The 27,543-nt window shown below is 37.2% G+C and overlaps 1 protein-coding gene across 2 annotated transcripts in view; it reads left to right on the forward strand.

Moving 5' to 3' along the window:
• The first annotated feature begins 502 nt into the window (after positions 1 to 502).
• LOC127946639 (leucine-rich repeat and immunoglobulin-like domain-containing nogo receptor-interacting protein 1) overlaps positions 503 to 27,543 on the forward strand; it is a 75,161-nt gene continuing 48,120 nt past the window's right edge. Inside the window, exons 1-3 of one of the 2 annotated variants that reach the window (XM_052543325.1) lie at positions 503 to 1,304; positions 2,389 to 2,530; positions 4,053 to 4,257. The gene's annotated coding sequence lies outside the window, so the exon portion shown is untranslated. Of the gene's footprint in view, positions 1,305 to 1,885; positions 2,531 to 4,052; positions 4,258 to 27,543 lie in introns of those variants that run through there. The other variant, XM_052543326.1, reaches the window with a different exon arrangement.

The following is a 27,543-nucleotide window of genomic DNA, read 5'->3' on the forward strand; positions in this document are numbered from 1 at the left end:
CTTGTGGGGTGATATCAAAAATGCTGTTTCTGAAGCAAAACCAAGAAATGTGAATGAATTGTGGAATGTTGTTAAAGAATCATGGAGTGGAATAACAGCTGAGAGGTGCCACAAGTTGGTTGACTCCATGCCACACAGATGTCAAGCAGTTTTAAAAAACTGTGGTCATACAACTAAATATTAGTTTAGTGATTCACAGGATTGCTAAATCCCAGAAAAAAAAAATGTTTGTACAAAATAGTTTTGAGTTTGTACAGTCAAAGGTAGACACTGCTATTTTTTTGAACACACCCCTTTCAACTAATTGCCCAATTGCACAGCCTTAAGAGCGTGCATATCATGAATGCTGGGTCTCATTTGTTTTCTGAGAATCTACTGAACCTACTGATAACTTGTTTGCCACGTAGCAATAAAAAATATACTAAAAACCTTGATTATTCTGGTTAGTCACATTGTACTGCTATTATTTTGAACAATACTGTATATGGCAAAAAGCCAAAAAATATGTATGTATATGTGTATAGCAAGTATGGATATAGCCTGTCAAGACACTTATCCATCATAAACATAAACAGGGCAGCATTCCCTTTTCAATATCATTATTAAAGACATTTTGTGACATGGTATTGGATTGAAATGGCACAGATTGAGTGTGGGATGCCACAATAGGAGGATGAATGTTCACTTTAAATGAACTCTTATTCCCGCTTGAGCTCTCATCTAGTCCCCCATCTGCTGTCCGGTGAAGTGAGTTATTTAGCCATCGCAGGACCATCAGAAAGAAAAAGATGGTGCTCTGTTTTGTACCAGCCATCTTCATTGGGGTTAAAGGATTTCAGCACTCGGTTCACATCAATTCTCCCACAAACAGGTTTCACATCCAGCCATGTTCCTCCCGGGAGCCGCGTTTCATGAGACTCTCTAAGGTCAGGCGTTCTGAGTCCAGGACCCATGCAACTCTGCGGTGTCTCTCTCATTCTGGGAGACGGCAGCAAATGCTAAATTAGGACACAGAAAGCCTTCATTCCAATAAAGCCTCGGTCTCCTGAGTCAACGGACAAAAAGATCAGGGTTTGCTGGAGGAGGTGGTAAATTATTCATGGCTTTATACGATTTGCTGGGAGCAATTCTCCCTCTCTCTGTTGCATTCCTCTAGTCGTTCTCTCGCTCTTGCTTCTCTAGAAACTTTCCCTCCACCTGCCAGTCAAGACATCCAGTTTCCTGTCATATGTTTGACAGGATCTGAATATTGTATCTGAATGCTTGGGCCAATCAGAAGACCAGATACCAAGACATCTGTCCAGGTAAAATCTGTCAACAATTCTATCTCTTCCATGTTAAACATTTTACCCAAATATGAACATTTTTGTCATTTCTAATTTTACCCAGTCATTTTAAGTAGCTCCGCCCATAACAAAATCTCATTGGTCCAAAATCCTGCACCACTGTTGTATACTAAACATCAAGTAGGTTTTATTTGGCTTTAATTTGTTCACTTTGAATTGTAGTTTTAGTTATTTATTATTTTCATTTTGGATTTTTATTTTCATAGTAAAAGTAATAATATTGTGAGATATTATTACAATTTAAAATGCTTCATATTTTTGTGCAAAGTGTATTGATTTTAACGTTTTTCCCCTCAGGATCCTTTGATGTATAAGAAAAAAATGTGCCTTTATTTGAAGAGAATATTTTTTATAACATGATAAATGTCTTTATTATTAATGTACCTATTAATTTCTTTCAAAAAATTATAATTAAATATTACTGACTGCAAACTTTTAAATGGATGTTTTCTGCAATGTTTGTTTCTATAAAACGTAATAATGATAATAAATTTTTTTTTTTTTTGACAATTTGGCACATTTTATCTGCCTTTTCAAAGAAAATAATTCAAATTAATTTTAACATTATTAAAGCTTCTAGAATTAAATTATTCTCATAAAATGACTACATTTGTAAAATTCAAAATTTAATTTTAAGGTTAATAAAATCGGGTTTTAAAACATTACACACAAGCATACAGACCTCGATAGACTTACATTAGAAAAGATCAAAAAGAAAACTCTGGACGGCAACAGTTGCTATGGTAGGATTGGTCAGTAATGTTTTTAAAGTGAGGTTTAGCGATGGGTCAATTTACATAAAAGGTCAATCAGGTTCAATCCATGATCAGTTTTTAGCCTGAGACAAAGAATCTGAGCAAACAAACAAGAGTCTTTGTCGGCTGTGCTGAAGGAGGATATCTGAAGATTCTCCTGTGCAGAAACTTTCTGAAGTCACACTGATCCTGGGCTTTGATCCTGAGCTTTCTGTTCTACAGTATCCTCTTCCACTCTCTTCTATCTCTCTCTTTTTCCTGTTCTCACTGTTTTTTCTACTTCACAGCATCATAGACATCGTCCCTTCATTCTCACTCTGTCAGACGTGTGCTGTTGAGTCCTCAGCAAACATACAGCAACAAAGAGGATCCATCTCTGTCATACAGTACATGTGTAGAACAATGATGGAGGGACAAATACAAAGACAGGTGAGCATGAACTGACACAGGAAAAAAAATCATTATGTAATCATTATTTTATCTTGTTTTCAAAACATGCTTAAAAAACAATACATTTTCTTGGGAACAAATATTAATGAATGCTTTTATTCAGCAAGGATGGATGAAACTGCTTAAAAAAATGACACATTTATAAAGTTACAAAAGATTTCTATTTCAAAAAATGCTTTTCTTTTGAAATTTCTATTCATCAAAGAATCCTGAAAAAAAATATGGTGCAGCTGAACCATTTTGAACCCTGAAGATGATACGAAATGTTTCTCGAGCAGCAAATCCGCATATTATCAGTGACGCTGAAGAAATTCAGCTTTGCATCAAAGGAATGAATTACATCTGAAAATATATTACAGTACAAAACAACTATTTAAAATTATTATAATAACTAAGTTGTTTTAAAATATTTCACAATTCTTACTGTGTTTTTGTAAATAACACAGCCTTTGCGAACATACACTTATATAATTGCAATACCTTAAACTGTAATACATTCTTTTATTATTATTATTTTATGTAAATGTATGTGAAAAATAAATATTTTTAAATTTTTTCCATTGCAAATATAGTGATATTTGATGCAAGAAAAACAAAAAAATTCAGCTGGACATCACGTTTAGTGCAAAACTGACTATTTTGTGTTATGCTATACTGTTTGTTTACATGGATAATTTTATGGTGCTTTCTTTTCAGAAAATATATCTTGAATTGTTTTAGCATATAATGTTTTTCTTCTTTTATGTTTTTATTTAAAAAATACAAATTTTATAAAGTCCTTGCTGTTATTAGCCAGAAAAAATAAATAACAAATAATATTAATGATAGTAAAATACAGGTAAAAAGCATAAACAGTCCAGTAAAATATGGTTAAGTAGCACATACAATATATGATACACTGAAATAATACAATTATAACAAACATAGTATTGTTATTGGTGAAAAAGCCACATCAGTGTCAACACGGTTGATTACGAAGAAGCCACTTGCTAAAATTCTCCTATATTTTTTCCCATAACTGATTTTGGTATAGATGGTTTGGTTTTGATTCTCTAACAGAAAACACAGCCTGACTAAATGAGCTTTTCCTGCATGAAATTATCCTGCACCTCTAGTTGCTCCGTAGATTTGAAACTGATGAAGCCAGCCTTCAAACACAAGAATAAATCTAAGAAAATCATTCATCTTGGTTTCAGGATGTTTTCATGAACATGAGGATTCCCCCCAATCAATCTCTTTCCTCTCTAGGGGAAACCATTGAGATATTCCAGAGATCTCATTTGTAATTTTCCTTCCCCATGGGACAGTTTGTTCCATCAGAAAGCAGCTACTGTGATGGCAATGAAGAGAACAAATGTGATTGGTGCATCTTTGCCTCTCTCTCTCTCTCTCTCTCTCTCTCTCTTGGTTTCCCACACTCCACTTCCTCCCACCACCTTGTGCCGTCCTAATGCTCTCCCCTCTCTCTCTCTCTCTCTCTCTCTCCGTTGGCTGACTGTAGGTACGCCCTCTGCTCGAGTGTGTGTCGGAGCATGCCTGTGTGTTCATGTGTGTTGGAAGCAGGTGGATCACGGATGCATCTGCCAGCTCTCCATCAAGCGTGTGTTTCGTGTGTCTGGAGCGCATCAGCATTCTGGATATAATTCCGCCTCTGTGGATACGGACACACATTAGGACGGCCGCATCTGACTGTCGTTAAACATCTGGTAAGAGGTGTTTCTATCACTCTTTTGTCAAGTAAAGCTTGTCTCAGTTTGTGCTTTTGGGCAGGTGCGCACTGGTTTGGCATCAGATGAAGCAGCTTTGAATTTTGAGAGTGTTTTTGCATCGAGAGATCCGTTAATATTTCAGAGATCAATGCATGCAACGTCTGTATTTAGTCGGCGCGGCTCCAGAGAAATGCTGGTGTGTTCGGATCCCAGCCAGTTTCGCTGCCTCTTCTGTTTCCACAGGACAGGCGGATCATTTTAAGAGTGGGAAGGGAGGGGCATTGTGGGTACAGCTGACACATCCAGAGAAGCGGACGATGGAGGGAGAGAGAGAGAGACAGGTAGAGAAGGCTCCGAGAGACTGTAACGAACATCAATATTTATTAGATTCAGCCACTTCAGCCTTAATTTCTCTCTGTGCACTTGGAAACTAATAAGAGAGAAATGTGATTAGGCGTCATGGGCGGAATAGCAGTTTCCACTTCTCTTCCCTCCAGATATGAAGCTAAAAAAGGTCCAGAGGGAATTAAAGAAACATTCACGCATGACAGAAACGCTTCTTGGGTATTTTAGCTGGCCGGCATGGAGCTTTTTTTATCCCTCGATCAATAAGCTGTAAGTTATCTGTGTTCATTGTTGAAGCCCAAAACATGATGTTTTCGTAACATATTATATTTCAGATAAGGATATACTTACTGCATGTCATGGAAAACATCTTCTTTCGATTGCACAATGACCGATTACTATGGCTGATGTCACATGATCAGAAACAGAAGCATTTAATGTCCTCTTAGATACTTTGGCACGTCTGCCGCTGGGAAGTTAATTCCTTTATGAAATATTAGCTCACGGTCAGAGTGAAATCTTGATACGGTTCTTTGGGACTGTATTAGTGATGGATCTGAAGGTAAGACAGGTCTCACTTCTCTGAGACAGATTGTGACATATGCTGATACTCTGAATCTCGTTTTCCTGCTTTTGTTGTGAGCTCAGCAGATTTTTGGTGCTGGGAGTTTGATGACTTTGGGGGAAGTTGGTTGGTGCTAATGGTGCAGCAAAGACTCATTATGCACTAAGGCATCTGTTCATCGATTCATTTGGCTATTTTTGTTTTCATTTACCACATAAGGTTCTTTATGGAGCAACCAAGCATGAGTCTGAGCGGCAAATTCACAGTATTATTCCAACGTTCACTAATCACACACAAAGCAGTGACCAGGCTTTAAATGCACAATTAAATTTAATTTTCAATGTTATATTTCAAATACTTCACGATTGATTGATTTTTTTTGTAATTTTTATTTTTATTTCTTATTATTTTATTTAATATTTATATATTTTTTCCTTTGATCATTTTTTTTATGTTTGTAATTTGACTTCTCATTTAGTATGTTTTTTATAATAATTTATTATAATAATTTGTTTATGTTTGTAATTTGTCTACTTATTTTGCTTCATAAGAATTTTTAATTTCAGTTAATATATTACAAATTAACATAATTGGTATATTTTTCTATTTTTTTCAGTATTTCAAGTATTTTTTTTTTTGAATATTTTTCAGTTTTATTTGTATTTTTATATTGAACACTTCTTAAAAGTAATTTTCCTGTTTTAAATTTTTAATTTGACTACTTATTTTAATGTACTTTTTTATATATTACAAACTCTAACATAATTATATATTTGTGTGTAATTTAAAACTTAAACTTTTTATAAATAGAATTTTCTGTGTATTTTTCAGTTTTATTAGAACAATTCTACTTATTTTTTTTATTATTTACTCTTTTAATATTTACTGTTTTAATTTTATACTTTTTTAAGTTTTTTTTTTTGGGGGGGGGTTCATTTTTTATTTGATTACTTCTTATTTTATATAAAAAAAAATACATTTACAAATTTTAATTTAATTAATTTATTTTCATTATTTAAATAATTGTCATTCTTGTCATGGCATGCAATGGAGCTCACTTTCAGAATTTTTAAATCCGCATCAGGTACTTGGATTACAGTGGTGGAGCGAAAACTTCCACTAGTCTGGGAATTGTTGCATCATTTGCATAATTCCTCTTAATTTGGTGATTTGCATAATTTCCCTTTTCTGTCTTTGCCTGTTTCTTTGGTCAAAAACTTTCCTGTTGGAACCTCGTCTCAGTTATTATTCAATTTTCACATCCAACACACTGGGCCTTGAGTTTGAATTGATCTTGTGCTGTTGCCTGATCCCATTTCTTTACTTTTCTACCAAAAAACTGGCAAAATAGTGAGTATTGTGTAGGAGAATTTCAAAGCCATGGAAATTCATAGCCCTGCTCTCGTGTGTTTTCATTGTTTCATGCACATACAGAGTTTTTTTATTTACCCAGAGGATCTGTTCATACAGAAGGCCTTGCTCTTGATGAACCGAAGAAGCTCCGGGTGGACATCAGCACTCCACAGAAAGCATGCCTTGCAGCCTCTGGCAGCTTCATAGAGGAGGACTAATCTTTCTTTTGGCAAAGAAAAGCTTCCCAGGGGAACATGAAGTGGATTTTTCCAGGAACTCATTGTTGAAGATGCTTAAGGTACTTCCCAGCCAACAATAGCTTAGATGTGACCTTCCGCCTGTGGCGCTTTGGTTTAGAAGCCTGTTAGCAATCCATCATAAGACTATAAGGGAGAATATGAGTGCTGCGCGACGTACAGAACAGGAACTGAGATGTGCTTGTGATGTTTGACGCACGTCAAGCTTCGGGCCATCGCTCTCAGCTCTGCCTCCAATCCAACGTGAAGATCAGGAAGGATTATCACGTACGAAAGAGCGAAAGAGACAGACAGAGCGACGCCAAGAGAGCATGACCTTATATTCCCAGATCCATCTGTGTCATGTTCAATGTTCTGTGCTCTCCTCACAGCAGATCTGATTGTTCTGGATGGTGTTGCTTTGGGTTGAGAACCGTCAAACCCCTGACAGACAGAATCCATCTCTCATACATCTGTTCTTTAAACGCATTTAATGAATAAGGGAAAGTCTGTTCGCCACCTCTTATCAAAGACAAATTGCCCTCATCTAAAGCGTCTCCTGATCAGAATTCCGTGCCAGACTCTGACATTTAATTTGCAGCTAAATTGGGGTGAGAACGGTGTGTATGAACGGCCGATGCTCTGATCCAGAGGCGTGCGCACAGAGGACTGCTGTTATTCATGCCGGAGAGGACAATGACAGCAGTCACAATAAAAGCTTTTAAAGGAGACCGAGGACATTGTGTGTAGTCGAAAAGCGGTTTATGGAGTTCAGCAAGGACGAGTCATTAAATGATGCACTCTAAAAGCATTTTCTTAATCTGTATCTTCAGCTCGCTTTCTAGTAAAATAAGAAACATTTATATATGAAGCAAAATTGCATCAAATATTAAAGGAAAAGTTGAAATAAATTTCTTTTTTTCTTCCTGTTTTAAGATTAAACATCACTATGTTTTGTTAAATTGATGCTTTAAAATGTTTATTCGTATATTAAGGCACTTAACTATGAAATATATATTAATACATTAATTAAATATATAAAATATATAAAATGATAGGTAAAAATTGATAGCCTGAATGCACTGTAAGTCGCTTCGGATAAAAGCGTCTGCTAAATGCATCAATTAAATTAAATTTAATTTCTGCTAAATGCATAAATTTAAAATGTATTATTCATTAAATTATTAATTAAATGGGTATTTCTTTTACAAATGAAATACTAATAGTATGCATAATATATATTTTATATATTATTCAATTATATATATATAATTTACATATTCAAATTGTGTGTGTGTGTGTGTCTGTGTGCGTGTGTGTGTGTGTGTGTATATATATATATATATATATATATATATATATATATATATATATATATATATACTAAAAAATAAGGCAAACATATTCATGAAGTACTTATTAGGGACATTTTTTTTTTTTTTTTTTTTTTTTTTTGATGTTTAACATTATGACGCAAACATCCGCATAAATTACCTTTACACAATTACATTTTACTACTAATGCACAATATTAATACTAATGCACTCATGAAAATCATATAAACAAGACAATCTATGAAGGCAATCTTGTCATCTCTTCTTCTCTCTCTCTCTCTTACTTTTTGAACTATATTATTTTAATTACCTTGGTGATGAAAAAAAATTCCCCACTCCATTTTCTCTGTCTGAATTAATATGGGATTTCGGTCTAATGAGAGAGCGAGAAAGAGATGGACAAATTCACCATAATCAGTCATTTAATGACTAAAAGAAACAAATGAGTAAACAAATAAATGAGGGACTGATTATCAAAGCAACTGGGAATAGTTCAAATGAACATGAAATCTAAATTGACCCTATTTAATTTTTGAATACATCTCGTAATCTTTTATTAAAATGCGATAAATTGCTTTTGCACCTGAATTGACATTACTGTTTGGCTCACAGCAGCAAAATCAGCATCATTCCTTGTACATTTCCACCATCCAATCAATTCCTATGTTTCTTTCAATGCCAATTCAAAGAGCCCTCGTCGTCAGCTCTTCTTTTGTTTTTCAGGTATTTTGTTTTTGGGCTGGTGTTTTGATGGCGTTTTGCATGAGGCTCTCTAGAAGCCAGCGTATCCTTGGGTGAGCGCACCTTTGAAATCTCTGCCGTCAGAGCTGATTGCTTTTGAAGTGCTTTGGTAATGAAATGGTTGTGGAGTTTCTCGTACGAATGAGAAATGCTTTCGCACGTCTTCCTGTCTCACCTCCAGCCCCCTGCAATCAGAAAGAGGTGATTGAATTCAGCTCATTAACAGCCTGAGCAAAGACAGATGCTCTCCCAAATCCTAGTGAGCCACCTGTAGAGATGGGATTTTTAGACATCGCAGACTCACGCTTGACATGAAGGCTGTTAACCTGTTTTATGAAATACCTCATTTATATTGAGTTGCAAGAGTTTTGCAGTAATGCTAGTCGTGCCGATTCATTTTGATACATTTTGAGATTACTGGCCTCTAGAAGTGTAATTGTCTGCTCTGATTTTAGGGTCAGGTGGATTTTAGATACAGTCTGAATATTAAGTTGCATGATTAGTGTAGATGAAGAAGTTTTGTTGAAGGTGCTGTGGCTGAAATCATTCGTTTGATCAGTTCTGTCATAACTTTATTAGATCTTTTGCACTAAACTGGAAATTCTTCCATCATCCCATCCTCAATTATGGAACAAAATGTCAAAGCTATAGGAGCAGATTCAAAAAAAAAAAAAAAAAAAAAAAAAAAAAAAAATATATATATATATATACACAAAAAATTTATAAAACTTTAATTTTCTAAATAAAACGTAAAATATAAACTCCAAATCAAAATATATTTTTTTTCCTGTGTTTTTGAGTAAATGTTGTGTAAAATATATGGAGTATACATTAGTATCTAGTTTTCTAGATATTTGTAAGAAATTGCAGATTTAATTTTTAATTTATAAAGCGTTTTCCATTTTGTATTTCGCTCAGGTGTGTGTGGATTGACTTGGTGTGGAGGAGCACCGAAGACGTCCAGGAGCAATGAGCTTAAGCGTCCTTCAGTAACGCTCTATTAACTCCCGTCAAACTGTGCTCTACTGTGCTAACATTACAGCATGAGTATCTGCTGAGTACGACTGATTCGGGGTTACGTTAGAAACCACCTCTCGGACTGATCCATGTCTCGACTAAACCCTCCATCTGGAAAAAAAATCCCCCTCCATTAATCACCGCTGAGCTCACGGTTCAAGAGCAATTTATCCAACTCAGTGTTAATTAAATAGAGTAACTCGTCGCAGGTTAAAATCCCCGACATCTGTTCACGACAGTCATTTCATAATTTAATATTAAGAAAAAGCCCTTTTGAATATTAATAGTGACCTAAAAGGGCAATAAGCCCCATAAACCGCAGGTGATATAATCCATAACAACCTCAGTATGACCTCACACATTACACATTCCCAAAGCACAATCTGCTTAAATATCCAAACGACATAAGCGTCAAATAATCACACGTTTGATTTCAAAGCATTTAAACATTAGATGTACTTACATGACCATTCTGGTCCTTTGAGCCGTTTTTGCTTTTGGAAACAATTTTTATTATTTTTCAATGGCATAATACTCTTTCGAACTAAATAGAAATAAAGCTGTTCTTCCTTATTTTAAATAAAATCGTTTAGTCTACTACACTAAGAAAAGAAATTGGTGTAGAAACAGTTTTGGCTCAGAAATTGACAGTGAATTTCATAAATCATTACAAAAAGTGGCAATTAGCACACTGAATTAAACATGAAAATTTGAAGTAGTGAAATAACATTTTCTTGTAAAACGTACTCCAACAATCTTACAACTTCAAAAATCTTTTTTCGGACGGGTCCTAACCAGCGACAAATAATGAGCAACACTACTTTTTCCACTTAATTTGTTTATACTTTTTGCAGCATTGATTGTGGGAAGCTCCGCCCTCACTGAAAGCTCATTGGACATCACAACCATGAGGTCATTAACAATGAAAAGAGTTGTACGATTTGCTTTGAAACTATTTTCCGAATCCAGTAAATTTCGCAAACAGTAACACGTTAAATTAAATGTGAAATTTTCTGAGATTTGGTCTGTTCTGATGAACAACAGTACATATATGGAGGTTACACTCATCAGAAGTCATTTGCATGTCTTAAAGGTACAGTAGCTTTAACTATTTGAGTCAAAGAGAAGGTGGAAAATGGTCACTTAAAAACTAAATTGTGACTTATTTTGGTTGAGGAAACCTAGTGTAATGTGTGTACTTCATTAAAAATGCTTTAATGCATTGTAGGAAAAAAATCTCTGTTAACTTTTATACAGTTGTATCTGTTTATTCCTCAGCGATTATATAATGCAGATGAAGAGCTCCAGCGCAGCAGTCGTGATGTTCGACAGAGTCAGTGTGTCACATACAGACAGCGGTTCAAACTCTGTCTGGGAGCTAATTAGTCACACTTCATTATGAGTCTGACTGAGGATGATTGTAATAATTACACTGAGGTTTCCCTGTTTATTCGGTCACATAAACCTTTGTCGGTGGCTTCTCTGGAAGAAAAACCCAAAGGTCATTGTTGCTTTTCTGCACAATAATAAAGCCGATCTAAGGAATCTCTTGAAGTAATGGGCCAGAACCATGTAAACAGCAGAATGCGCATCATTAACACCAGAAACGAGTGACCACCTCGTGTCATTACAGGCTGCTTCACCAAACAGCTGGAGCACATTATGGGATATCTGAAGCCCAACAGGGATGACAGAGGGAACCCTTAAGCCTGGTGAACACTGCATGACTTAGATTTTTCTGAATTGTTCACATTATGCAGTCTTTTTTTTTATTTATTTATTTTACTGTTTTTAATTTCTGTGGTTTCCTTTTGGTTTTTCATTAGATGGTTGTCATAGCAACAGTCACACTGCAGGACTTTGCCAATTTGTACTTTGGTGACCATGTCACACTCTTTGAGAAATCTTAGGATATTAACATTACCAAAATGTATTTTGGATAGCAAAATCAAACTGTGTATGTTATTCTTAAAACATGTCAAGACTTGTTTGATTCATGTGCAATTAGTCATTTTTAACCAGCCACAAGTATTTTAATCTTTAAGAATGTGTTTTGGGGTTCTGTGAATTAAGTTTAAAATATAGTTTGTAGTTACATCTCTTTCATTTTCTTCAAAGTCATACAGAGCTGTTGTTCTGAATGGCAGTGTTTTTTTTATAACAGTTGAATAATCAAGAGTTATTATTGATTTACTTACATTAAAAAAATTATAATAATAATAATTATGTTCTCCAACAACAAACTGTAACTGCGTATAATATGAGTGGAATATTTTTATTTTTATTAAAAGCAGCAGAATAAAAATCACCCACATTCACTGTCTTACTAAATGTGCCTAGTCTTTTGTGTATGATCGATGAGTACATTATTCTAAAGAAAAATAATGCTTTTCATAATCACAATGTAATAACTTTTTCCACATCTGAAATTACTTTTACATCTAAAATGACTTGGTGGTAATCATATCATGTTGCCTTTTAAAGAATGCAGCTCCAACGCCAATTAATATGAATTCATTTTTAAGGCAGAATTAGTGATTGGTCGATATGATAAGTCACCAGTCACAGATCGCACACATCTCTCATAATATCCCGCAGAGATTTAATTTCCTCTGTTTTCTTCCATATCTGAAAACCTCCCACCGGAAAGGAGCAACAGCTCATAAACATCTCTGAAAAGTACAAAACTTCAATTTCCTTCTCTATCTACATCTGTCTTTTCTCATCTCTGTCCGTCGGTCGCCATCGCTCTGCTCTTCTGGTCTCATCTGGGCGTGTGTGTGTGTTAGGCTCTGGAGGTCTGCTGGGATGTTGACAGCACTCTTCAGGTTGACTCAGTGTTGCGTAAACAGAGATTAGTGACCATACTGGCTCTTAATTAAAGTCAGAAAGCTGCCAGGGGACACACCAGGCCATCAAATATTAATCTAGACGGTCCCCGCAGCACGCCCGCCTCCACTCAGGGGGTTCCAGCGGGTGTGTATGTGTGTATGATGTCCCGTCGTACGCGCTCCAGAGGGATCGCTGAGTGTCATGACAGTTCAAATGATGCAATGGAACTGAAGGGGGAGCGAGATGCCAGTGAAACATTCAGATGATGGCCTGTGAATGTCATTCTTCAGCCCCCGCTGACTGCTTGTAATGAGTCTATGTTTCATTCTGAGAGATCACGTCCACGTCTGACAGAGGTCTCAATGTCATCGGCTTTTTGCCTGGCTGTAGCGACTCTGATGTATTGGACTATAAGAACGACACTGTGGATTTAAGGTTGACATTTTATGTTTATGTTGTAGGCTAAGGGTTTAGGATTAGATTTAGTCTTAAAGGTTTCGGTTGTAGACTCTATAGTTTAGGATTTACATTTAATCATTTGGTTTAAATTATGATGGACGAAAAGAGTTAGATTTAGACGTTACTGTTTAGATTGTAGACTTTGGGATTAAAGGTTTAGGAACAAGGAGTTAAGTCGTTAAATTAGTTTGTGTTGGTTTATGTTCAAGTTTTAGGGTTTAAATGTATTTAGGATGTAGTTAGAGTTTAGGCTTTGGAGTTTAGGCATTTAAGGTTTTATGTTCAAGATTAGGATTTAAATGAGTTTGGGATTTAGTTAAAGATTACATGATTTGGATTTAGGCTACAGGTGTTTTCTCAATTTTTTCGGATTTGGATCTTATAGTTGGACTTAAAAATTAAGGGTTTGGTTTTAGTTGAGGGTGAGAATGAGTATATGAATGTAGTTTTAAGGGTTTAGGTTGTTACTGAAGGAGTTGAGGATTTAAAGGGGACATTGATGCAAAATACATTTTTACATGGTTTGCATATGTAAATCCAATCATTCCTTTTTAATCCCCAAAAATGCTAAACACTCTCAGTCATCAAGCTGTTTTTGATCTTCTGAGCAGTATGATGTCATACTGCTAAGGCTCCGCCCACAACTGCTAACGGACTGTCCTGTATTAGCATATTTCCTCCCTCAGCCAGTTGTACGCTGTCTGCAATTTTCTCCATGTTCAAGCAGCTGTAGCGACAACAATGTCTTGTAAGCAATGCAGGTGTTCAGTAGTTGGATGTAAAAGTGAACTTCAGAGCCACTGAGGACACAGTGGAGTTATGTTTTTGATGGTAACACATCACAGAATACACAACAAACAGAGGAGAGGGGAGGGGCGGGGTGAGCAGAGCTCATTATCATTTAAAGAGACATGCACCACAACGGGTCGCTGTGAACAGAGCTGTTTTTAACATGTTTAAAAGGGTGTTATTATACACGACCGTTGAGGAATAAACAAAATGGCGCCGATGTCTTTGGCATGCCGTCTGCAGACCGCCTTGTTGCTATCTCTTGTACCTGCTATGTTTTTATATATGTCTCATTTAGTTTTATATTGTAATGCTATATTGGTCTATGACCGTTTATCACTTTTAAACATCCGTAGCATGGTCACTGCCTGGCCTAACGTTAGGTTTTATCCAAAGCGACTTAAGGCCCGTTCACACCAAGAACGATAACTAAAAATATAACTATAAAGATAACGATATTAGCGTCTACACCAACGAACAATATATTTTTGTGTATTCTAAGCGGACGCGCGTCTGCTATTTTAAATTCTCAAGCTCATTACAGCAGGATTGATTCTGATTGGTTGGCAATGTTTTTATCGTTCATCAGAAGAAAAAAAATCGTTCTGAAAGTAATTCCAATGATATCGTTTCTTTGTGCCTTTATCATTATAGTTGTGGTGTGGACTCCGCTATTCTTTAATATTGAGAACGATTTTTAGAACTATATCTTTATCGTTATAGTTATCGTGCTTGGTGTGAACGGGCCTTTACAGTGCATTCAGGTTATCAATTTTTACCTATCGTGTGTTCCTGGGGAATTGATCCCCCAACCTTGCGCTTGATAAAGCAGTGCTCTACCAATTGATCTACAGGAACATAAATATAACATAAATGACCAACATCGCAAGCAATCTCTTTTAGGAGAGCCAAGAATCCCAAAATTTTAGGATTAGTTTTAGGGTTTAGCTTTACATGTAGTCTTTACTGTTTGGATTGTAGACTTTGGGGTTAAAGTATTAGGATTGAGTTTAAGAGTTAAAACATTCAAATAGATTTTTAAGGGTTTAAGTTAAAATGTTAAGATTTAAATGAGTTTAGGCTTTCGATTTAAGAGTTTAGAGTTAAAAGTGTTTGGTTTATGACTTAGATTATTGTTAAATGTTAATATAATTTTATTTGGATTTTATTTGGATTTGGGATTTAGATTTAGTATTCATGGTTTGGGTTGTAGGATTGATATAGGCACAATACCACAATTTTAGGATTTCGGTTTAGGGTTAGAGTTAATGTTTACTGTTCTTATTGTAGACTTGGCAGTAAAGGTTTAAGATTGTGTTTTAAAGTAAGATTAGATTTAGTCTTCAGGGTTTAGATTTAGTCATTTATTAGATACATTTAAGTACATAAAAGTAAATAATGAAGAACATTTTAAAACAATATCTCAAAATAACCAATAATACTGCCATTTTAGAATTTTAAGCTTTAGAGTTAAAGATTAAAGGTTTTTGGCTGAATCGAGTCTTTGATTATAGGCTTTTTGAGTTAAGTTATAGAATTAGTTTTAATCTTAAGGATGTATATTGAAGGCTTTGGAGTTTCTGGTTATTGGAGTTTAGAAATGAGGATTAAGGGTTTAAAAATAAGTAGCCATGGGTTTAGGATTAGATTTTATCTTCAGGATTTAGTTTTTATGTTTTTGTTTTTTTATATATACAGGTGTAGGATGTAGGTTTAGTGCTTATGGTGTTTTAACATTTTTATGGCTTTTTTATTTCACCTTTTTAAATTATTATTATTATTATTTTAATTGTGTTTTATTTTCATTGACTACAATTAAATAAAATATTTTAAACTTTATAAAAAAATATATATATTTTATATTTGCCTTTAAATTCAACTGAATAATTAATTGTATTAAATACATTTTTATTCATTTAATATGTTTAAAAGCTTTGTAAATATCTTGACGTGTATTTTCTTGTCTCAACATACTTTCATCAGTGGTATTTTTAATTAAAAGCAATTATTTATCTCCACGATCAACGTTTTTCATCTCGATTTCATCATCATTGAAAAATCAAACCGCTTTTGATGAGATTAACACTATGCTTTAAATAATTAGCAAATAGTGACTTCATATTTGATAACAATGTTCACACGTTTATATAATCTCTGAGAGGATTTAAAAGGTTTTGCTCTCTCAGTAATGTTGGGGCTTTTCTTAATTATAATGCATAAAGGTGAAGTTGAGTTACCAGTTGCATTGTCAACAACTGTTATCGTTAGCGCTGTGATTTGTGGGATTAAATGAGCAGAGATGTGGGGCTGTTGTTGTTGTTGGTGCGGTGTGTCTTTAAGAGGGGGCGTCAGAGCAGAAAGGGTAGGAGTAGATTTGTTAGCTTGGTGATTAATACTGAACCCATCTGAATAGCAAAGCTCAGAGTGTGGGCACCACGTTTAATTGGCCTTTTTGAGACACGACCTCACAGGAAAGAGTCGCAAGACTTATGTGTACAGGATACACACGTACACACACACTCATCCGCATCCTATTTCCTTCCCTTCATTTCTGATGTCATTCAGCTGTTTGTGTATTATAGAGGTAGGAAGCATTAACAATTTACGAGGATTGCTTTAGTGAGCCACGCTCTCAAGGTTGTGGACTACGGTGATAATGATCTTGTTCTACATTGATCCGCTGCAATCATTCCCGGGTTTTTATGTTTTTCTACATCCTGTGTTTCCAGCACATGAGTATCAATAAAATTACAGCAGATGGATCTGGTAAAGTACATCCTCAGATCATGAAGCCGAGTGGTTTGTACTGTACTAGCTTCTCCGGTCCACATGAGTGATGTTTTAAGTCTGACACACCCTGATGTTCTCTGCAGCCTCAGGAGAAACTCACTCATAATATATTAGTGCTCAGGACAGGAGTTCAGTTATGTATATTTAAAGGGATAGTTCACCCTAAAAATGAAAATTCTGTCATCATTTACTCAACCCTAGTTTTTCCAAACCTGTAGGAGTTGCTTTCTTCTGTTGAACACCAAAGAAGCTAATTTGAATAATATTGGTAACCCAAAAGTTGACAGTAGCCATTGACTTCCATAGTATGGAATAAAATTAATAGAATTCATTGGCTACCAGCAACTGGGTTTGGTAGACATATTCTTTACAATTTCTTATTTTGTATTGAACAGAAGAAAGCAACCCACACATGTTTGGAGCTACTTTTTTAAATGTTAAATTTTAGGTGAACAGAGTTTTCCAAAAATTTGATAGCTCAAGAGTTTTTGAAAGATTTAAATATACATCTTTGCTTCACGTAATACCTAAAGGAAGTGTTCTTAATCTCAATGCTGTTTTTTCAACGCAGATTACGGGAAACAACTGTAATTCATCTTTTCCATAAGCGCCACCTGCTGTCAGAGAGTGGATTTACCGAGACTTATATTTACGTTCAGTCTGTGTGCAGCTTCTGTCTCGCCAAAAATGGACCGAATTTGTATGCCCTGCTATAAATGTTGACCGGTTGATGAAAAACAAGCTTCAGATAAGTTATTTAGAATTATTTATGGAGCAGATAAAATACATATAATCATTTATTATACAATTATCATTTTGACTTTTTCAAAGCTTTATGTGAACATTTACATTAGATATCTCAACACGCTATTAAACTATTGTCAGTCAAGTCGTCATTTAAAATCCCGACATCATTGGTAAGGTTATTGTTTTAGTGATTATGCAAACAAAAAGTCATTTTATTTGTTGTTTCTTGATTTTTAAATATAAAACTTGGTTTACTTTTTTTAACATCTCCAGCACATTATATCAATACCGCAGTAATACTGATAACCGTGATAATTTTGGTGACTATAATCGTGATAAGAAATTTTCACACCGTTACATTCCTAGTGCTACTGTGATGCTGCCTAAGCTTTCTGAGATGATGTAAGTGTGCGGCTATAATGTATGGTTGCTAGGAGCTCTGGGAGGTTGCCAGGGTGTTACTGTTCCATTGATAAGGTGTTCTGAGTGGATGTTGCTATGCAGTTGTTAAGGTGCTGTACAGTGTTACCAAGTCCAAAGAGTTTACTCCCACATCTCTATGATAGTCTATCAATTTGTTCTTGTTTTATTGCCTGTCAGACAAAATTGTATGTTTGATCGAAAATTATAGCACACAACAAAGCCACACGATCTGTGGTGTCCTCCAGTCAGCATGCAAAGTTCTGAATAATTTACAGTTAATATGATCTTGGAAGAATTCAATGAGAAATGCTCATATTAAGATCTTTGACTTTCAATTGCAGACATAAGTATCTAGGCAAAGCTGAAGGAGACATTCAAGATCACTCGGAGAACAATCAGGAGACTCCAACCTCCATTTACACTCCATTTAATGTCATCACTGTCTAAAGGAGAAACAAATGAGATATTAAAGATATCTCTGTTGGGATTTGTCTGTGCTATGGGCAGATTTGATCACAGTGGAATATGAATGAAAACAAGTGCTTTTTCTATACATATACAATATGTGTGCGCTTGTTTTGTCTCATTTCTTTCTCCTCTCCCTCTCTGATCCATGGCCCGTTTTATGTGCAGCGAGAGTTTAATTCCGATCTGAGCAGCGGATCAGTTAGTGATACGAAAGCAGAGAGATATAAATTCATTTCCCATGTTCCCCCCTCCTGTTCTCGCCTGGTTTCCACGGCAACAGCAGAGAGACGGAGGGCAGTCCATTGGTTGTAAAATCTCAAGGTGCACTAATGAAAATGCTTCAGGAAGTATACACAAAAACACACACATGCTCATTGACAAAAAATACTTTTTTTTTTTTTTTTGGAAGAAACAAGTCCCTTTTACTTCAAGTATTATGTCTTCAAACATATTACAATGGGATACAATGGTAGTCTTTGAATTACCTATGCGTAATATGTAAATACTATAATATATCTAAATATATCCATGTCTCTCTATGCATCCATCCATCCATATATATATATATTAGTATGATATATACCCAAGTAGCATAGTATTACCATCTGACATCATCAAAGCACTTTGTTACTGTTATTTTACTTTAAGTGTGGCCAGTAACATCAAAGAAAACTGTCCTGAGATGAAATGAGACGAGACGAGAGATTTGGCTCTTCTGATGGTGGAAAATGTTTTTCAGCTGTCTTCATGGCGTCCATACGGCGTCTGAGATGTTCACCTGACAGCCGAGCTGTTTACACCACAAACAGAAGACATTTTAGACAGGAGACATTTCTTTGCTACATGTGTCTGTTTAGTCGTACAGTATATGAGAAGCTGGTTCAAAATGGTGGCTTCCATGCAGGGAGAAACATGAAATATTGAGATAAATATAAACCTCTGGAGCGTAAATATCGCAGTGTAACACAACAGCATGTCTACCTTCAAAACAATGAGCTCTAAGGAATATAGAGTGATTTTTATGGGCTTCGCTGCCTGCTGGGTAAACATTCTGTCTCCTTAACGCTTTCAGAACTCAATAATGGAATAAAAGAAGTATGTTGGTGACAGAAAAAATATATGTTAGCGTCAACAAGTCAAAATTGACCCCATTTATTTTTGTAACGTGCTGTACGTTCTGGGTCTCTTTGTGCACAACAAAGTGTCATTTTTTCCCATCAGAATGTAATAACTTGCTCATCCTCTGAAACAGATTCCCTTTTTGGGTGATGTCACAAATCCCTCTTGCTTTTAGCCCCTCACATACAGTCACCTGACTTTATGCTGGTATGCAACACCATACCAGATTTGTTTTTACAGTTCAGTCAGTTCCTGGTTGATAAAATCAATTTTTTCATGCCAGATTACTAAAGTAAAACGGATTGCTTTCATGTTGATGTAAAACCAAGAAAGGTTCTGTGCTAGTCAGTGACAATCCAAACAAATGAAAGAAAAACAAAAAATTATATTAAATTTATTCGGTTGACTTCTGTAGATAACAATTTATAATGATAATGATATAAATGATGACCCAATTAAATATAATTGGGGAAATAGGACTTTTAATTGTACTTGATTTTATTTACAGTCATTTTTTTTTATCTTACAACAATTGTATATAAATATGACCAGTTCTGATAAATTGAAATTCTACTCATTTCAGTTATTTTTATTAAATATGATCAGTAATGCATCGTTAAATCCATTTTTGTTGAATTATATTTCCCAAAAATGATCAATTAAGAATGATTAGGTCCATTTTTGGTTGAATTATGTCAATTTCCCAAAGGATTAGAATTGTACTTGATTATATTTCAAGTCTAACTTGGTAGAAATCTGTCCGTTTTCAAATAATTGTATTAAAATATGATCAATTAAGCATAATTAAGTCCATTTTGTTGAGTTCTGTTTATTTCAGAAGAAATGACATTTTAGTGTTTGCTAATATTTAAAGTCTAATCCTGTTTAAATCTTTTGGGGTTATAATAATTTCCATGCAATATATCAATTAAGTATAGTTAAGTCCATTTGTTAATTTTGGTTTATTTTCAAAGAACTATATTATATTATATAAGTTTAATTATGTTTAAATCCAAAGGTTCTGTAACAAATTTTATTATCCTTATTAAAGTAAATGCATTTTTGTTGAGTTCTGTATTTTCTACGAATTGTAACTATGCGTATTGATTATATTTAAAGTCTAATACAGTGGAAATCCATAGGGTTTGTAATGATTTTAGCTTAATCTAATTCTGTTGGTTTTGTGAAAATGTAGTGCAGAACTGATGCAGTTTGCTGAGCGTGGAGCAGCCTGCACAGATGATTTCTTCAGACAGTCCTGACAGCATTAGAGAGCAGAGCAGAGCAGCAGAAAAATCAATAGCAGCCTGGATAATTGATGCTCAGAGTGTGTATGAAGGTCAAACACGACTGCTGACTTCATGATGTGTGTGCAGATTACACTCCTCTGTCTGATATACTGGGATCTGCTGATCAGAATAAACAAAAACTCCTGTGCATTTCGAAAAAGAAAACATGTGTACAGGACGCTGATAGTCTTTATAAAGCTGTGTTCATCCATCATTCACTGATCTATTAGTATAACTGACCTTGACTGCTCGTGAAGTCTATTTTTGGATATCAGGCTTATGGAAATGACCAGGATCTGTGGCGTTTGGTCCTGAGAGCTTTCCACGGCCCCGGGGCTTCATTTAGATCCACCCACCACATTTAGAGGCCAGAAAATGAATGATGGATGTGATTATTTTACACAAATGCACTTGATACATACTTGACCTCCACTGGGTCAACTGGGACGAATCGTTTTGAGGGCAAAAATGATGTTTAGTCCATAAATAGAGCTCTATTGTTGGAAATCTGCTGTAATTTCTGTTCTGTTTCTGCTCTGTTGACAAACAGGTTCTGTTTGCTGTAATTAAGGAAAATAATATTCCATTGGGGAATTCAGGTAAAATCTTGTTGAGTGTTATTGATGCTCAGAAGGCTAAAATAATTTCTACTATTTATCCTGGCAGTGCTTAAAAATGACAAGCCATCACATTTCCATAATACTGCATTGGAAGTATTTTCTTTGTTGGTGTTGGGTTATGATATTTATTATTTCAGAGGCAGCCTTTTAGTCATCGATTCTTCATCTGTGAGTGTGACGGACAAAAACAGACCAACATCTAGTTGTTTTGAGGCTGAATGAGATGCCACCTGAACATTGTTGTTTGTTCAATCCACTCAATAGTTTGTGCTGCGGTTGGCAATTCCATTGATTTTCATGTTTATTGAGCACCTGAGGTGACAGAATGAGTTAAAACAAATGAAGTGAGAATTGTGTTGTTATTTACTTACCCTCATGTTGTTACAAACCTGCAAGCTGTTAGTTTTTCCATCAAATGGAAGGAGAATTTTGGAAAATCTATACAGCGGTGTTTGACCATAAAAAGCTCCTTAAAAGTGGTCAATATGAATTTATTGTAAGTCTTCTGAAGATAAATGATAGCTTTGTGTGACAACAGACCAGAATTTAAGTTGTTAATTGATCACTCAACCAATGAGTGAATCACTGAGTCAGTGAGTTGAACTCAAGAACAGATTCGTTTGGTTCACTCAACCAATGAGTGAATCACTGAGTCATTGAGTTGAACTCAAGAACAGATTCGTTTGGTTCACTCAACCAATGAGTGAATCACTGAGTCAGTGAGTTGAACTCAAGAACAGATTCGTTTGGTTCACTCAACCAATGAGTGAATCACTGAGTCATTGAGTTGAACTCAAGAACAGATTCGTTTGGTTCACTCAACCAATGAGTGAATCACTGAGTCAGTGAGTTGAACTCAAGAACAGATTCGTTTGGTTCACTCAACCAATGAGTGAATCACTGAGTCATTGAGTTGAACTCAAGAACAGATTCGTTTGGTTCACTCAACCAATGAGAGAATTACTGAGTCAGTGAGTTGAACTCAAGAACAGATTCGTTTGGTTCACTCAACCAATGAGTGAATCACTGAGTCAGTAAAATGAACACAAGAGCCAGTTAGTTTGATTCAGTCAAGCAATGAATGAATCATTGAATCAGTAAGTTGAACTCAAGAACCAATTAGTTTGGATCAGTCCACCAATGAGTGAATCATTGAATCAGGTTGGACGCAATTACTGATCTGTGAACTAATCATTTATGCCATTTAACAAATCAAATGATTTTTTTTAAATATCCGAATCATAAGAGTGATTCATTCACAAATTAGACATTGCTACTACTCTCATGAAGGGCAATGGCAGGTCTCAATTTTTCCATGAATTATGACTTAAATCATCATATTACTTCAGAAGTCTTGAGATTTGTTTAGTCACCTTTAACAAATATACAAAATAATAGTATCTCAGTGGTACTAAAAGTTGTATAAATTGGTGGTGAAACAATTTGGTGGTATATTTAAAACCAGGATGTGTGTGTGTGTGTTTCATCTTGCAGGCTTTTTTACACATGAATTTGTTTGTAATAAGCACATTTAGGAGGATCTAAGTATTCTCTCGCTTCTCCTGTGTGTGTTTGCGGAGTTGCTGGTTGTAGCTCTCTCTGTCTTTCTGGCCGTTCAGAGCAGAGCGGGGTGTTCAGCATCGTGGCTTGTGATGAATGGATGTTCTGATTTGACGCAGACTCTGCAATCGCTTTCCTGCTGCGGTAGTTTTGAAAGCTGCTGTGTTCTGAAGGACATTCAGGTGAAAAAAAGAACATTTCCCAGCTGTTCTCTCAGCTATTCAGCCCCTTCATTTACTCTATGTGCTGGAAAAACACGGTGTGTGGCTCGTATATGTTCATGTAGCGTATTTAAAAGGCGTTTCAGAGCTATTTTCCAGCTTACAGCCATCCAACACAAAACAAGTCTCAAATCAAACTCAGCTATGAATTACAGTTTTTAAAACACTTATATAGACCATTACACACACACAGAAGCATTGTGGTCATGCCACTTCAGATTGTTAGGCCTGGTAATCAATTAAATATATAACAGATATGCCAACCTTTTTCCAAAAGTAAATAGTTGAGTTCTATAGAGGCTTCCATTCTCCTCAAATTTTTCTCTCTCATTCTCGATTAGCCTGAGTTGTTTCATTCTTATTGCTCATTCATCTGAAAGAAAGAGTAGGAAGCCACTGCACTTTTAGCACGTTCTGCTGGTGAGTGGAGTTAAAGTCCTTTCACAAGCATCTTTATTCTTTATATTCATGATAAAAACCTTCAGCAGCCCATGCCATCTGCTGCTGAGCACAACTCATAAGTCCTCAGAATCGCTGCATTTGTGATAAAATATTTACTGTCTATATTAATCATTCAGATGGGCTGAATTTGGGGGGGGGGGGGTGTTCACAAGCGATCTGAAGCTCAGAAAAGCCATGTGTGTGTTTAAATCTGGGTTTTATGACACTCCAAATCACATATGTCTGTGAACTCTAGAGTTCGAAATGAATCTTAAGTTAAATGACTCAGAATTCTAGTGTTCTGTTAGATCATAACTAGTGTTGCAAAAAGGTGGAACATTTCAGATTTCAGAAACATTTCAGAAATTTTGGAAACTTTCCAGGATTTTTGTGGAATATTCCATGGATTTTTGGAAAGTTTTCTTAAATTTACCAGAAATCTTCAACCCTTATCTCAGTTTCAATTATAACTCAATTTCAACTTACTGTGGTTTCAGAATGAATGTAGAGACAAATGTCTGAGGATTCTAGATTTCTAAATGAATCTATGTTGAATCATTTGAGAATTCTAGAGTTCATATTTAGAGCCAGTTGTCTGATGATTTCAGGACAGAATCTAAACTTCAATGTTTACATTCTAGGATTCAGTACAAATGTGGAGTCAGTCGTTTGTGAAATTGTAGAGTTTAGAATTAATCCAGACTCAATAATTTCAGTATTTTAAGGTCCAGAACAGATATGATGTCCATGGTTTGAGAAATTGTATAGAGTTCAATCATTTGAGAAATTGTAGGGTATAGATTAAATTTAGATTTGATCGTTTGAGTATAGAGTTCAGAATATGTGGAGTTAATTGTTTGATAAATTGAAGAGCTAATAGTGAACCCAGACTGAATTATGAGAGTATAAGTTTGAGAACAATTGTAGAGTCCATCATTTGAGAAATTTAAGAGTTTCATATAAATCCAGAATCAATCTTTTTTTTTCCATTTTTTTTTTTTTTTTTTTTTGAGAAATTGAAAAGTTTCAAGTGAATCCAGACTCAATGGTTTAAGTATAGTATTCAGAACTGTCAGGATCTTGGTAAGGGAGGAACTCAGGTGCAGACAGGAAGTGACTAAACACAGGATTTATTTAACAAAAAGGGAAAACAAAAACCCACGAGGGGGAAAACAATACCTAGGGTAAGGACTAAATAACCAAACAAGACAGGGCTGACCAGATAAAGACACTAAACACTAACTATAAACAACACTCACGGAATACAGGATACAATCACAGTCACCAGTGTGGAACACATCTGAGAAACACATAAGTAACACACAAATCACAATGAACCGACGCAAGACAGAGCACACTTGGAGACCTAAATAGGGGAAACAATCAAGACACGACAGGTGGCACAGATGGGACAATCAAGACACGACTAGGTTAACAAGGGGGGCGGGGCAAGGGAACGAGACAACACAAGCACATGGCCCAAAGACAAGGCCATGTGCTTGAACACAAAACACGGGTCTGCCATGATCCTGCCTCAAGACTAGGAAAAATCAAGGACACGAGGGCAGGATCATGACAGAACCCCTCCCTTAAGGAGCGGCTTCCAGACGCTCCTCAAGGGAACATCAAACACGGGACATGACTGACATGACAGACTGGGACACAGACACAAACCAACAAGACATGACAAATAATAACAAAGGCAAACATGAATACACGACGGCAGGGTTAGGGTGACAAATCAAAAAAAACGAACAGGGAAGGGGAGGAGGCGGGACCACAAAGTTCATGGGGGACAGACCAGGGTGAGTGGGTGGGGCAGGAGTTTTAGGAGGACAGGACGAAGGCTGACGACGGGGGGGTACGGGCAGGTCTGGGTGGTGAGGGGCGGGGAGGGGTCTCGGGACAACTGACAGGGGACATGATAGGAGCAGACAAGGGACGCGGGGCAACACTTACGGGACGCGGGGCAAGACTTACGGGACGCGGGGCAAGACTTACGGGACGCGGGGAGACGACAGCTGGACAAGGGGGGACAACATCTACTGGACACGGGACGACAACATCTACTGGACACGGGACGACAACATCTACTGGACACGGGACATCTACGGGACACGGGGCAACATCTACTGGACACGGGGGGACAACAGGACACGGGACATCTACGGGACACGGGGCCACATCAACAGGATACATGACTTCATCAGCAGGACACGGGGCAACACTCACGGGACACGGGGAGACGACATCAGGACACTCGGGATTTCTGGGGACAGGGTCTGAGGACAAGACAGGACTGACGGGGACTTCTAGGATACGGACTAGACTAGACAAATAATCAGAAAAGGCTTTAGCCGCTAAGACAATTGGCATCTCCTTACGAGATGAGATACACTGAACTAAAGTCTTTGCTGCAGAGTCGGCCGCGGCACTCTCCTGCGCTCTCACGACTGCCGACTTGCATACTGCCCTCTTCTTTGCCGGCTCGGGCACGCCAGCGCTCACCGCTGCTGGCTCGGACACGCTCACCGCTGCTGGCTCGGACACGCTCACCGCTGCTGGCTCGGGCACGCCAGCGCTCACCGCTGCTGGCACGGGCACGCCAGCTCTCTCCGCTGCTGGCTCGGGCACGCTCTCCGCTGCTGGCACGGGCACGCCAGCGCTCTCCGCTGCTGGCACGGGCACGCCAGCGCTCTCCGCTGCTGGCACGGGCACGCCAGCGCTCTCCGCTGCTGGCACGGGAGGAGACAGGGTCACAGGACCGGCAGGCCCCCTCTTCCTCCTCTTCCTCCTTGGGCGCGGTGCAGAGGCCACAGCTGGGTCAGAGGCGGGTTGGGGGAGTTTGGTCTCGGGCAGGGCAGTCTCGGACGCCGAAGACTCAGAAGTTGACTCCCATGAAAACAGTCTCCCTCGTTTCATGGGGAGACTGCTGGCTGAGGAGGGCACCTCAGGACTCTGGGAGGGGCTTGCCTGACCCCCCAGGGTTGCCACGGCCAGGAGACGACCCTCAGGGATCGTTGGCAGCTGGGTAGGTGGAGGGGACCTCTGTGGCTCCTCCTGGGAGATGCTTTCCCACAGCCGGGCATAATTACGGAGGATCCACTCCCCCTCGGGCGAGTATGGGAGGGTGACCCCCTTCCTGTCGGTGGGGGATGACGTCCAGCACTGCCTCCGGAACTCCAACCGGTGTTGGAGCTCGGAGGACCTCCTGCCTGCTGAGTTCCTTCGTGGTCGGTTCATTCTGTCAGGATCTTGGTAAGGGAGGAACTCAGGTGCAGACAGGAAGTGACTAAACACAGGATTTATTTAACAAAAAGGGAAAACAAAAACCCACGAGGGGGAAAACAATACCTAGGGTAAGGACTAAATAACCAAACAAGACAGGGCTGACCAGATAAAGACACTAAACACTAACTATAAACAACACTCACGGAATACAGGATACAATCACAGTCACCAGTGTGGAACACATCTGAGAAACACATAAGTAACACACAAATCACAATGAACCGACGCAAGACAGAGCACACTTGGAGACCTAAATAGGGGAAACAATCAAGACACGACAGGTGGCACAGATGGGACAATCAAGACACGACTAGGTTAACAAGGGGGGCGGGGCAAGGGAACGAGACAACACAAGCACATGGCCCAAAGACAAGGCCATGTGCTTGAACACAAAACACGGGTCTGCCATGATCCTGCCTCAAGACTAGGAAAAATCAAGGACACGAGGGCAGGATCATGACACAGAACAAGCATAGTATTAATTGTTAGGAAAATTTAAATTTAAGATTCGAAACAGATGTAGACTGGAGTATTTTATAAATTGAAGAGCTCAGAATCAATCCAGACTAAATCGTTAGAAAATAGGGTTCAGACCTGATGTAGAGTCAATCGTGTTTGGAAACTGTAGTGTTTAGAATGAACC

Source organism: Carassius gibelio, chromosome A25, assembly GCF_023724105.1.
Source record: "Carassius gibelio isolate Cgi1373 ecotype wild population from Czech Republic chromosome A25, carGib1.2-hapl.c, whole genome shotgun sequence".
Classification (NCBI taxonomy): Eukaryota; Metazoa; Chordata; class Actinopteri; order Cypriniformes; family Cyprinidae; genus Carassius; species Carassius gibelio.